Source organism: Chiroxiphia lanceolata, chromosome 21 (assembly GCF_009829145.1).
Source record: "Chiroxiphia lanceolata isolate bChiLan1 chromosome 21, bChiLan1.pri, whole genome shotgun sequence".
Taxonomy (NCBI): Eukaryota; Metazoa; Chordata; class Aves; order Passeriformes; family Pipridae; genus Chiroxiphia; species Chiroxiphia lanceolata.
In genome coordinates this window covers 7,969,278-7,982,838 of record NC_045657.1, presented here as the reverse complement: position 1 = coordinate 7,982,838, position 13,561 = coordinate 7,969,278, and positions in this window count along the sequence as shown.

Sequence of the window (13,561 nt, the reverse complement as noted above, 5' to 3'; positions counted from 1 at the left end):
GCACCTAATTGTGTCTAGGAAAGGAAAACTAAAGGTTCCCGTGGACTAGTTCAATCTTAATTGTGTTAATGGCACTACCAGACCTGAAGAGAGATGAATGGAGCCTTGAAAGGACAGGAGAGACCCACAGACCCTACTCAGAGGAATACAGACTACTATTTTAGCAGAGTTCCAGGCTCTATCCTTAATTTTATAAGGATATCTATGAAGAAAAATATAATTTACGAAGATCTTTTGTCAAAACTGCTGAGTTTACAAGAAAACATGAAAACTGTCGCCTCTTAAAGGTAAATGCAATTAATGGCATGTAGTCCAAGAGAAGAGAAGCAAGCACCTGAGAGGGCAGGGGCCAGAAAGCCCTAGGGATTGTGACAGGACCTGCCAGAACACAGCCCCTCTATGGACTATTTCCATAAATGATCTGTTACAGAGAGGGAACATCTTTCACATCTGTAGCAGCCACAGGCTCAGCCTGCTGAGTGCCCAACGTGGCCAGGGAACCTTAGCCAAGGAAACTCTAGATAGAGATCACAGGAAATGCAAGAAAAACAAACATTTCTTGCACTGCAGACCTAAAGCAATGTATCAGCTGGGCAGTGAAACCCTCTGGATCTGCTCCGTCCATGCACAGCACATCCCGAGCCCATCAGCATCCCTCCCTGCTTCCCAGCTGGGCTTCTCCCCTGGGAACAAGCAAGACAGAACAGCTCTTGGGGAAAGCTCACTGGGGCTGCCAGATTTGGCAATCAGAGCAGCTCTCCCCTTTCCCTAACCATCTCCTGCTCCTTATCCAGCCAGACTGAGGGGCCACAGAGTAACCACGTCTCTGATAAGAGAATGAAGTGGTTCCCAGCGGGTGGATTTACTGGATGGAGGGATCATTCTCTTTCCTCCTGTACATTTTCTGAGTCTCTGTGGTGGGGTTACTCCCAGCCTCCACCTCCAGTTTTCTTACTGAGCATGTTGGTGTGGAATAGCCCAATTCTGGCCAGCAGCCCTGGCTGTGTCCCCTCCTAACACCTTGCCCATTCCAGCCTAGTGACTGTGGGAACAGAATGGGAAAGGAAGAAGCCTGGATGCCATGCAGGCACTGCTCAGCAGCAGCCAACACGCTGGGGCTTTATCCACACTGGTTTATCCAGAAATCCAAAGCACAGCACCACAGGGGCCACGACAAAGCCACTTCCCTCCATCCCCCCAGGCCCGGCACATTCTTGCACACAGCAGGACGTGGCTGAGGGCACCACGTGTGTCCCAGCTGCCAAACGAAGATGCTCACACAACGGGTACGAACTTAATGAGGTGCTATCAGTGTTAAATGCTGCCTTCCACGGGGGAGAAAACCAATGTGGGCTCCCATGGCACAGATCAATGGCTGGGTCGATCTCAAGGTTCCCGCTCGGAGGCCACTCGATGAGTGAAAGCATTGCTTGGCTGCACAGAGCCAGAGCAAGCAGCCCCCCAAAAAACGGGCTTTTAATCACTCTGTGTGAAATAAAATTGGAGTTTGCTTTGGTCTGCTCACGGACTAAGGCTGTTCCTGGGAGGGAGCCTGGGGGATGCTCCAGTGCCTGCCCTGGAAGAACGCAGAGCTCGGTGTGCACAGCACTGCCACAGAGCCTGTCTGGCTCTCTCATTTGCAGGATTCCCTCCTGCAAATCCTTAGGAACAAGGTGTGCTGGTTTCAGCTGGTGTAGAGTTAATTTTCTTCACAGTATGGGGCTACGTTCTGGATTTCTGAGCTCAAACCATGACACAAGGGCAGGCACCTCATTCCACCCAGCACACACCTCATCCACCTGCAGGAGGAAGGGGAACACTTGGCACTCCTCTGGGCAGAGCAACCTGCTCATGCCAGCAGTGACAGCAGCACTGACTTTGTGCTGTTCCTGGCCAGAGTTGGATCCCTTTCCCCTTCACTTGGCTGAGGAAAACACTCTGCAGACACCGACCCACATCACGGGCTCCCGTGCCGGCGGCGAGCGCGACGTTCGGGCGGCTCCAGCCTCGGCACAGAGCCAGTGCCTGATTCCAGCTGCCAGTGGCGTGGTCTTCTCTTCAAAACCATGTTTTCAATTAGGCTTTCATGCACACATTGTGCCTTTATTGGCGGAGGCCTCCTCCTGAGGCCCAGAGATTGATTTATGAAGTTGATTAAAATATTAAAATAATTTTGTGCGATGCTGCAAACACCCTGCGATGTGCATTTTTCTCATAGTTGGTGTCGTTCCAATTAGTTTGAGACTCTCCTCTTCCCCTCCTCTTGTGACCTGCTTTGTTCACTAACAAATTACAGTTATCCTGGTCCTACTTTTGTATTTATTAGAGATGATGCATATGTGTGTGCACTGAACAGTTTGGAACGGGCTGGTGAGCAGTGGGGAGCCCGGCAGGCCGGAGCTGTTCTGTGTGGAGAAGGCATCCAGAACTGTCTAGCTGGAGGTATTTATTCTGATCTGCCTTATGCCACTGGCAAAATGAGGGTGAATCAGTGGAGAAGCAGGGAACAAAATCTATCTATCATGAACAGCAAGCTCTTTCTCTTGGCTAACTGGGATTTCTGTGTGAGAGAGCCCTGGGTTTCCCGTGACGCCTTCTAAGTCCACAAGCTGATCTCCCCAGGTATCATCAAGAGCCCTGAACATCCTCGATGTCCTTCCAGTAGCATTTTGTTGCCATCAAAGAACTAAGTACAGCACTGGTCCCCTCTGCACTGCCCACAGCACCAAAGTTCACCCCACCAGCTACCAAAGCCACAGGCGGAGCCACACACGAAGCACAGAGTCGGAGCCAGCACCCAGTGCCCAAATGCTGCACAGTCAGAAATCAAAAGTTTATGTCCAGGCATTACATGCAAACCCCTGGGGCGTCCCTGGGGTCCCATGAGTGCTTTGGTGCTTCACAGGCAGTGGGAAGGACGCTCTGGATGCTGCCCTGGGGCAGCCCTGTGAGCAGCACAGGGCAGGCACAGCTCCAGGAGTGTGGGCAGCAGCCGGGTGTGGAGCGAGGAGCTGCCTTGGCCAGCTGCATACCATGGACTAAAATGGAAATCATCCTGTCAGCGAGGCACTGCAGGCCCTGTGCCACCACGGGGCTTTGTGGCTGAGCCCTGGGAGCCGCTGCTGCCCCCAGCCATGGGGAAGGTGGGAGCTTGGGAACGGGAGATATTTCACCACCAGATCAAGCATTGCCACCGTTCACGTCCCCTCTGGCCCAGCATCATGAAACAGCAACAATGCTCATGCCCAGCTCGGACTGCAGTGGCTGCCTCTCATTCCCACCCGGCATCACTTGAGAAACCTGTGTCTGAAGTGATGGCACTGGGACCACGGGGCACTCCAGGTCTGCTCCCCACCACCCGTGTTTGCCCCAGGACTGCAGGGAGCGCTCCCGAATGATTAATAACATCGCGAGTACGCAAACAACCCACCTCCACGGCGCTTTCTCCTGCTAAACAGGGGCATTGCTATGGCAAACTTCATTTATCACTATTTAAAACCCAAACAAACGAGCACAGGGTGTTATAAATACGCTTACAAGACGAGCTGCGCTGGGAAAACGGGGGAAAAAAATGAGCCAGGAGCAACGGAGGAGGCGTGTGGGAGCACATCTCCATTTGCTGGCTTCCATGGAGCAAGGCTGCTCTTGGCAGCACCTGCAGGGCAGGATTCAAGTGCTTTGATGACCTCTGTCACCATCAGCCCTACAATGGGCCCTGTAATATACCACAGATGTTTTTTGAACAGAAAAATATCAGACCCGGGGAATATCCCCAACTCCCTGGAGGAGAGAGATGAATTGGCAAATGGAAGGCTACAGCGATAAGGGAGTTTTTATAAACATAACCTAATTGTATTACTTCAAAGTCCTGAAGTTTATTGCCCTGTTTAATGATGTGTCTCGTTATTTATGGTGTAGCACAATGAGTCTGCTATTGATTTAATGCACTTCCTTAAAGACTGTCATTGTCACAAGCAATAAAACAAAGCCATTCTGAGACAGCTCATTTATGTCACATCTCCATCAGCCGACCCCGAGCACCCCCAGCGTGTGGGGGCCACCGTGGTGAAGGGGTCACCCTGGGGAAGGATGGAGCCAGAGTGTGGAAGCTGAAGGGCAGGAGCTGGCAGGGTGGGTTTGCCTGGCTCAGGGATGCTGCCAAGGGACATGTGCCACTGTCTCTTGACACTAGGCACTCAGTTTGGGACAAGTCTCCTGCTTGAGCCCACTAACCAGCATGGTGAAGGTAAATGCATGGGGAGAGGGGGTGATTTGTGCCCCTGCCCGTTCCCACCGCCCTCCTCACCTTTCTGGTACTGGAGCCAGAGCTGCTGCTGGACCTTCTTGCTGGGGAAGTGGATGGTGCAGCTGAACTCGGAGCCGTACAGTGCCTCCGCGATGTAGTGGGAGCCAAACTGCTGGATGAAGGAGAGCAGCTCCTCCCGGCTGCTGTCCTTGTTCAGGATCTTCAGGATGTTTGCAAAGCCTGTGGGAGGGAGGCAGGGGATGGGTGGGTTGGCCAGGCAGGGCTGGTAGCCACAACCCAGGGCAAGGAGCCCCACAGGATCCCTGCTCGGGTCATACAAGTCCCTGGGTGAGTGCAACATACAGTTCCTCCTTACCCCCATCATCTACCTGATCCCTTGGAATCCACAATCTTTTATAACCCTGGGCTGTGGCTCTGAGTTCCTTCTATGATTCCTCTCCCTAAGAGATTTCTCAAAGCATTTTACAGGGATGTGCACGTGGACATGTGCACACACACACACACACACACACACACAACCCCTCCTGCCAGCTCCAGTCTGGTGGCACATCATCAACGCTCTCCCCAGAGGATGTGCTTGGCCTTTCCTTGCCTGTATCCATAACCAGAGGTGTTCCACCTCTAGTCCACACACTCAGCACAACTGATAACTATTTTTGGGAGAGTTGGAGACAGCCCAGAGGGACACACAGGGCTGGGCTCATGGCAGCCCATGGAGATGAGTAACATCCATGGAGACAGCAGGGACCTCTGGCATGGGACAAGGACATGGACCCTCACTGCTCTGTGGAGGTGAAATGTCCTGGAGGCACTGGTGACTCCACAGCACCTCAATCATTTACAATTGCTGATATCATCGTTTTGGTTCAGTGGTGGAATGGAAAACATACTGCAAGAAAATACGTCATAACTGTCACCAAAATGAGATTATCTGGCTGGTTGCTTGCTTGGTTTATTGAAAGGGAAGGTTGGTTTAATAAAAAAAGCCAGAAGAATTCATTTTAAGCTGAACCCAAGTATTTTTTTCGGCTCTGAGCAGGTTATTTCATTTTGGGGCTGTGCAGCCTGTTAGCACTAAATCTTTTTTTTTTTCTTTCTCTCTCCATTTAAGAACTCGTTGATTTTTAAATAAAAAATGCTATTTTGAAATGGAAAGGCAAAACATTTCAGGTCGCAACAAAATGTTTCAGCATTTCTGAAACAAAATGTGTAGCTATAAAAATGTGGAAGTGAAATGTTTTGACATTTGCAGGATCCTCCCACCCACCCCTTCTTCATCTGCAACTCGCAGCTTAATATGACCTGCTTTTACAAGAGCTTTGGGTCCTTTTGATACCACATTTTTTTCAAGTACTTACTGATTTTCATACATACACGTACACACAGCCACCCCCCACGAATCCTCCCCACAGTGCTGCTTATTGGCTTCATCCTGACCTTGACCTCAGCTCTTGGTTGAGCCTCACAAAGTCCCTGCCTCAGTTTCCACCCTGTAAAAAGGAGGAAAATCCCTCTGCCTGCCTCTCCAGCAGCGCTGGAGGTGGGAAATGTCAGTGGGATGCTTGGGGCAGATGGACACCACCCACCCACACAGCCATGCGTCTCCCTGCCCCTGGAATCCCTCACCTGCAGAGAGGGTGATGGAGCTGAGCTTCACCCTGTAGAGGTTGCTCCTGACCCGCCAGTGCTGCACCATGGGGTAGCCCATTGCCTCGTCGTACTTGATGTCCCCTGCAAAGGAAGAGCCACTGCTGACCATGCTCTGGGGAATGCTTAATGCTCCCACCAGGCAACTGCTTTGTGAGGGGTGAGAAATGGGATGGTTGGAGGGACAGAAACCTCTTTGGCAGTGATGCCACGGGGTCCTCGGGCTGCTGGCAGGACCAGCACTGCGGCTGCCGGGAGCTCATGGGGACAGAGATGCTGCCATCTGTGTCAGGGTGGACTCACACAGCCCTTAGACTATTCCTGCCCCAGGCACGCAGGAGGGATGGCACAAAGGACCCTGAGACGCCAGTGGTGCTGACTCCTCTCAGGAACCATGCTGGGATCCAGGGTGGGAAAAGGGGTTCTTAATTCTGCACTTGCCCCAGGGGCACTGAGCCTGGGGGCAGCTCATACCAGTGAGAAGCTGGAGGTCGGGAAGGGGCTCCGAGAGGACACCACGGCACTGCTCCTCCACGGGCAGCGGGATCACCAGGAGCCCGTCAGCCAGCTGTGGGAAGTCCTTGATGAAGTTATTCTCCCTGCAGAGAGAAAAAGACAACTGCAAAGCAACGATGCAGGGCACGGCCGGGCAGCGGGGCTGAGCTGCCCCGGTGGCACTGGGACAGGCAGCTCAGGAGGGTGAGGGACATCTCCTTGAGCAGGAGTCCTACCAGGGGATGGGGTTTGCAGCCCCTGCTACAGCCCGTCCCTGGCTGTGCAGCCCTCTGAGGTGATGTTTAATGAGCTCCCCAGGGACCACAGCTCCATTAGCACTCCAGAAGCATGGAACTTCTCTCAGCCTGGGGACCCAGCTACTATTTTGGCCCAGATTTTCCAAGTGGGCCACTGGAGAGAGGATAGAGAGTGGTGAGGAGAGAGGAACAGCTGCCACACCTCAAAACTGCCCCTTTCCACACCTACAGCATCCTGACAAGGACAGTCAACAGGCACCAGACCAAGCCCTGCTGGGGCTCCACGCAGCAGGTAGCACCACCACCCCACAGCTTCACCCCCCAACGACTCGCTCTCCAAAAGGAGCAAAAAGCACTTTTACAGACAGGCACCAAAAAACCCCACTCTCGTGTACAGCTCACAGTGCAATTTTACTACACATGCAGGATCTTTTCTAACCTTGGCAGGTATAACATTGTATAATAGGCCCCTAATGAATTGTTTCTAGAACAACGGTACCGGGGAAATTATTTGAAATGGTGAACAGACAGGTCTCTGGGAGACGAGCCTCCCCCGGCAACCGAAAGTGCCTCACGCCTGCGCAAAGGAAAACAGGAGGGGGGATTTTAAATATTGATCTTAGAGCCAAAATATAGGCCAGGAGGCTCCATGTCCTCCAGGTACGGAGACAAAAGGGCAGCGGAGCAGAAGAAAGGGAGGTTCCTGCAAAATCAGGTCAGCCCCAGGAGCCAGGGGGAGGTTCAGGCTGGCTCCACCTGCCCCAGCTGTGTTTTTGGGAATAGACTTTCTGTTAAACAACAGCTGTTTTCACTCACCTTCCCTGATTTTACCCCTCACAGCCCGTTCCCTGGGGGGAAGCTCCACCATCCCATGATCATCTCACAAGTGGGGACACCCTGGCTATTTCCATGAGTCCCACTGCAGTGAGATGCTGAATTCGTGGAAAATTTCCCCAGGGTCCTCCCACTGCTCCGGAGTCAGGGTACAGTCAGTGCAACCTGAATGAGAGGTGAGCAAGAGGCCACAGCACTGTGCAACCAGCCTGGGGATGTTCCCAGCCCCGAGGCAGGCGAGAAGGATGAGGATGAGCAGCTGACGATGGGAACACATGAGTGGGGTCCAGGAAGTGTTCAAGGCCAGACTGGATGGGTCTTTGAGCAAGCTGGTCTAGTGGCAGGTGTCCCTGCCCATGGCAGGGGGCTGATACTAGCAAGGTCCCTTCCAACCCAAACCATGTCAGGATTCCCTGGCTGCACAGGCAGCAGCTGCCTCCTGCTACACCCCCACCTCCAAGCTGTCGGCACCTGATTGTGTCTCAGGAGCTTAATTTTAGGCACTGCCAGAGAGAAAGTGCTTTATCTGTCTGAGGGGAAAAGCCTCTTGCTCACACCGTGCTCACAAATCTCCTATTGATCCTGCTGGGTGTGGGATCCCCGTGGTGGAGCGTTCTGCTGCTCTGAGCCCTGTGCTGTCTCAGCGATGCAAACGGGGAACTGCAATTACTGCCGGAGTCGGGAGCCGTGTGGGTGGTGGGAAATGGGGCTGCAAAATTAGGCATGTCGGGAGGGAATAGGGCAAGGAGCGTGTTGGAGTCTCTGCTGCTCTGCCTCAGCGGAGCAGGGAAAACATCAGCTCTGCCAAATCCCAAAGCCATGGAGAAGTGTGATGCTGCACTGGGAAAGCGGGATGCAGCTGCACTGAGCCGCCTGCCATCCTGGAGCATTGGGATTGTCCCCTCCCTGATGGCTCAGCCCCATACCCTGCACCAGAGGTGAGCACAGAGGCCAGGAGGGTCACTGCCTGCCCAGTCCCACATCCCACCTCCAAGAGGACCAGGAGGGGATGCCCAAAAGGACAATGTCACTGGCTGGTGGCACCTTCCCAAGTGCTCTCTCACATGAAGAGGCAGACCTGGCAGTGCCAGAAGAGCTCAGCCTCAGGGGACAAAAACACATGGCACGACAAACACCAGAAGCTTGTGTTCACCCACTCCCCTGCACCCCAGCACAGGGCAGAGAAGATGCAAAGAAGCAGCCTCTCCTCTTCCCCCCGTCAACCCACCTGGAACATCTCACCAACACTTGCCTATGCCATGAGCCCATAAAACAGCTATCCCTGGGCATGAGTCTGGCTCATCCTTGAGGCAGGACAGCCTCAGGGGCTGGTGGTCCATGTGTGGGCAGCTAAGGAGGGAGGAGCTGGAGGAGACACCCTCAGCTCAAAGGGACCCACACACAGCAGCTGCCTCTATGAGAAGGTAGTAACCCAACAGCTGCGCTCTGCAGGCAGGGCTGCTTCTGCAATCCATTTGTTTAACTGCTATGCACTTGAAAAGTCAAGGAAAAACAAGGAGCAAGTGGGAGCCAAGGTGTGGGCACACACATCAACGTGTGCCCACAGCATGCTCTTGTAAAACAAAGGAGGAGCAGCACAAGACAGAACTTCAGGAGCACTTCCATGATGCATTTTTGCTACCAAAGCCTTCCTGCATCTCTTTCCCCACTCCCCACCTCCAGCTCCCCACTCCCTGCCATCCCAAGGAAGGGATGAGCCAAAGCCATGCAGGGGGAGCACTCCCTGGGTGCAGGGTGGGGACACAGCACAGCCCCTCTGCAGAGCCTCCACTGCCTCTGCAGGTGCAGGATGGCAAACCAGGAGCACAGGGGATGGGGACACACCAGACAGGGGACACTGCTGCTGCCAGAGCTGCCCAAGGCATGTCATTCCATGGATCTGCAGCCGGCAGAGGGCTGCAGCTCCTCTTCCACGGGGCCTTAATAATAAACCCGTGGCTCGTGCGCTGCTCGCTGTGGAGGCACAAAAAAAGAGTTCCTGCCAGGCTTTTGTGCTCTCTGGAAGCTCTGATCAAAGCCATTGGGCTCTGTGGGAGGGACAGGGACACAGACAAGGGGAAGGATGTGACAGCATCCCTGTGCACGTGCCTCCATCTGCTCCCTGCCGAGCCACCTCCGCACAGGAGCAGGACCAGGTGTGGGATTCACACCTGGGGCTCCGTGTTGTTTCCAAGAGTCACGGCAATGCCTTCATGACCTGAAAGTTCCTACCAATCAGGGAGCCAGGTTCATTCCAACGGTATCAGGGGGTAACCAGGCAAACCTGCTAGGCTCACAACATCCTCCTCTGTCTCCTGTTCTGCTCTCCCAGCATCTCCCCAACACTCAGGAAGCAGCAGCTGCCAGATACTCAGTGGAGTAGCGAGCACGCCGCTCTCTCCAGAATCTACCCAAGGGCACAGTGTTCTCCTGCTGGGGATCTAAGCATCTCCTGGGGTATTTTGCAGATACTGAGTCATTATACAAGGAAATGCAATTTCTCCTTCTCAGCCCTGGTCCCCAACAGCATCCAACTCAGAGTATGTGCCTGCCTTGGAGGGAACTGACTTCCATATAAATGAGTCTGGTCAAATAGCCAAAGGCTTTAGAGAGCTCTGGTACCAGCAGGGTGGGCTCAGGGTGGGCTGAGGAGGAAGACAGTTGTTTGGATTAAACTAAGCTCAAAATCCTGGCCTTGATGGACACTTGGTGTAACCTTGGAGTCATAAAACATGCCTGTCACCTCTGGTGACACAGATAACTGACAGCAGCTCCCCTGTCCCAGGGTGCTGGTGGGGTAACAGGTGCTCAGGTACCAGGATGGGGGCTCAGGCAGTGAGAACCCACTGTTGTCCTGTTCTTTTGACACCAGATACACAAACTAGCCACGTTTTTGGGGACTCTGACCTTAAAACACCACCCCCAAGGTCACGTGGCTTGGTGCAGTGCAGGGCTGCATTGCTGCTCTCCACAGCACTGGCAGCATCTCACACAGCCCCTGGGAAGACTCCAAAAAGGACCAGTGTCCCACAGCACTCCTGAGCAAAATGGGCTTTTGGGGGAGCAGGAGAGCTTGATGCAGACACTGGGGAGTAGGTGGAATCCTGTGGTCCTTCTGGATGGGGCCACAGCTGGCAGATTCTGGTCCACGGCATGACAATCCTGACCCTGGGGTACTCCATCTCCTTGCTGAGATGCTCAAAGCCAGGGCCAAGCTTGCAGTGGGATTCTGGCCTGCATCAGGGAAAGGTCAGCTGGTAGCTGATCATTCATTTAATTTTCCTGTTAGCAACACCACTGGGTGAAGGAGCAGCTTCTCCTCCTCGGCTCAGTCAGCTGTGGCTTCCTCCCTTCGCACTCTGCTCCCAAAGGACATGGCCTTGAGGATGGACTGTGCCCACCAACACTTTTGGAGACCCTCCTTGCACCTCTACAACTCCCACTGTGAATCCAAGAACCAGCTGCCACGGGGCTTCCTGCCACCACCCACTACCGACAGCAGATAAACAACCTGCATTGCAGCAATCGGGCAAGTATATTCATGAAGGGGTAAACATATATATATAAAATGACCCCACAAGTGATTAGCTTATGCCCTGAAGCGTGAGATTTAATTACCCTTATCTGAGCCAGCACAGCTACAAATGTTAATCACATTATCATCCAGTGAGCTTATGTTCAGCAAAGTGCCTACGCGAGGACCGCGCTTTCTGCTATGCAAGTCTGAGAGGACGCCTGCTCTGGCAAAGAATTATTTATTAATCTTACTTCTTTCTGTCCCACATTGGCTCAGGGAGAACATGATGGATTTGAGGCTATTTAGTGCCAGCTATTTAGTGCCAGCTTTTCACCCAACTTTCCCTTGGAGAAGTTCCCACTGGGGTGGCTGCAAGCTCAGGAGAGCCCAGCCTGCATCTGACACGGGGACATTGAGAAATAGCTTCTTTTTAGCTTGTCATCACCAAAATAAAAATTGATCTGGAGTCACTGGGAGACAGAAAAGAGAGTATCCTGTTGCCACAGCCACTTAGGAGAAGGTAAGTGGTGAATTATAAAGGTTTAATGCAAATCCTCCAAAACAGCAGTTACTTACTCCAAATTCACTGGGCATTAATTTCAGTGAGGCCCCAGCCCTGCAGAATGGGGTAGGATAAAAAAAGTGACACTAGTCGGGTTTTGCCAGGTCCTGGAACCCCTTCCAGCTCCCGAGCTTTCAGCCTTAACCATGGTTTGCAGTGATGTATGGTCAGACCAGGCTGTGGGGAGAGAGAGGACAGACAACCCTGATCCCTCCAGTGCGGCCGCAGCCGTCGCCCCCATTCCTCCATCAGCCCCTGATGCTGTAGGTAAAACTCTGTGCTACCCATCCCTCCATGTCCCCAGCGTGTCCCACTTCAGTGCCAGCAATAAACAGCCTGACAATATTCAATAGCTGCCTTACCCCCTGGTTCAGGGAGAATTAGCATTTAAATTGAGGTGTTTCAGGAGGTAAATCATGCCGGCGCTGGGGCCGCAGTGCCTGCGGGAATGCACAGCGCTCCTCAGGCTGGTGGTGTGATGGGTCTGCAGGGGTGGTGCTCAGCACCATCCCCTCCATCTGCCCTTGGGCTGAGCCCCAAAACTCTCCACAGGGCTGGGAGCAACCAGGACCCTCTTCCTACCTCCTGCTCCCCCTTGGATTGGGCTCCAGCTCCATGGCTCTTTGATCCCAGCACTGGAATACTAATTGTGGTGCCACACTGGCACAGCTGTGAGAGACCCTCAGTGGCAGAACCGTGGCTCCTCTTCCCTCATTGTGCCCATTTTGAGGACAGTGAAGAATGGGAGGGGATAGCAAGAACCAGGGCAAAGGGTGGTGGCTCTCACCAGGGACTGTGGATGAGAGCAGGAGCTGCAAACACCACTAGTGCCTATGCTACCAGGCATGTGGTGCCATGCAGGGACCCTGGCCATGGCACAGTTATGGGGACAGCCAGCAAATGACATCTGGACATGGGACTTTAAGACCTGAGACAGCAGTGGCAGACGGACAGAAGCACACAGGTGGTGGGGGCAGCACTGCAGGGAGTGGGATTCCTTCCTAGTGAACAGTTTATTCCTTGTAAAACAGGAATTCAGTTGATCCAAAGGTATTTGTCAACTCTGCTTGAAACAGCTACAGAACCTGAGCAGAGATTTTTTTTAGTTGTTTCTTAAGTACAAAATAGATGGAGGAAGACAAATAGTTCTTATCACTGCACTGCCACCACCTTTGTTCCTCCCAGCATGTCCTTTGCCTCCCTGGGAACTAAAGGCAAGTTTCAGCAGAGACTGTGACTTCTTTTCCCTTCTCCATTAGCACACCGGAACATCAACCTCTTTTCACATCACCACTGCTGGTGTTGAACTGATAACTCAACTCTCCACACCACTCATGCCTGAGCCTGGGTCAGCAGCTCCCTCTGGCCCCAGAATTCCTGTGCCCAAGCCCATCAGCATCATGCTCCTCCAGTTCTGGTCCATTCCAACCTGATTTTCCCACGGATATCTCCAGACATCCCCCAAACACTGAAGCCCCAAGCGATGCCACCAAACACTGAGAGAAACTCAGCCAGCAGTGCCCACCACTGCAGCACTGATGGTGAACATGATATTCATGATATTCACCATCATGGAGAAAAATTGCATCCTGTCCTGAAGTCATTTCTAAAGGAAGCACAAAGGAATTTGCTTTGAGATGGAGAAGTGGCAAGTGACAGGAGCAGAGATCTCCCTCCTGTACTCCACTGAGCCCTGGAGCAGGCAGCCAGTGGGAAGATGTGCTGCAGGAGAAGGTCCACCACCAGCACATGGCTCTGGCCAGCAAAGGCAACAAAGTTCAGGTGGAATATCCATAGCCCGGCCCCTGTTTATCACTTTTTACTCTTCTCCCCACTCCACTCACCATTACACAGCTATTTATTTATTCCAGTAGGGAGTGTCTCCTGTGGGTGAAATCCTGTGGTGGGCTGTGGATCTTTCTTCCCCCAGAGTGCCTGTTGGGAACAGGCTGCAATGGAGTGCCAAGTAAAAACAAATTTGG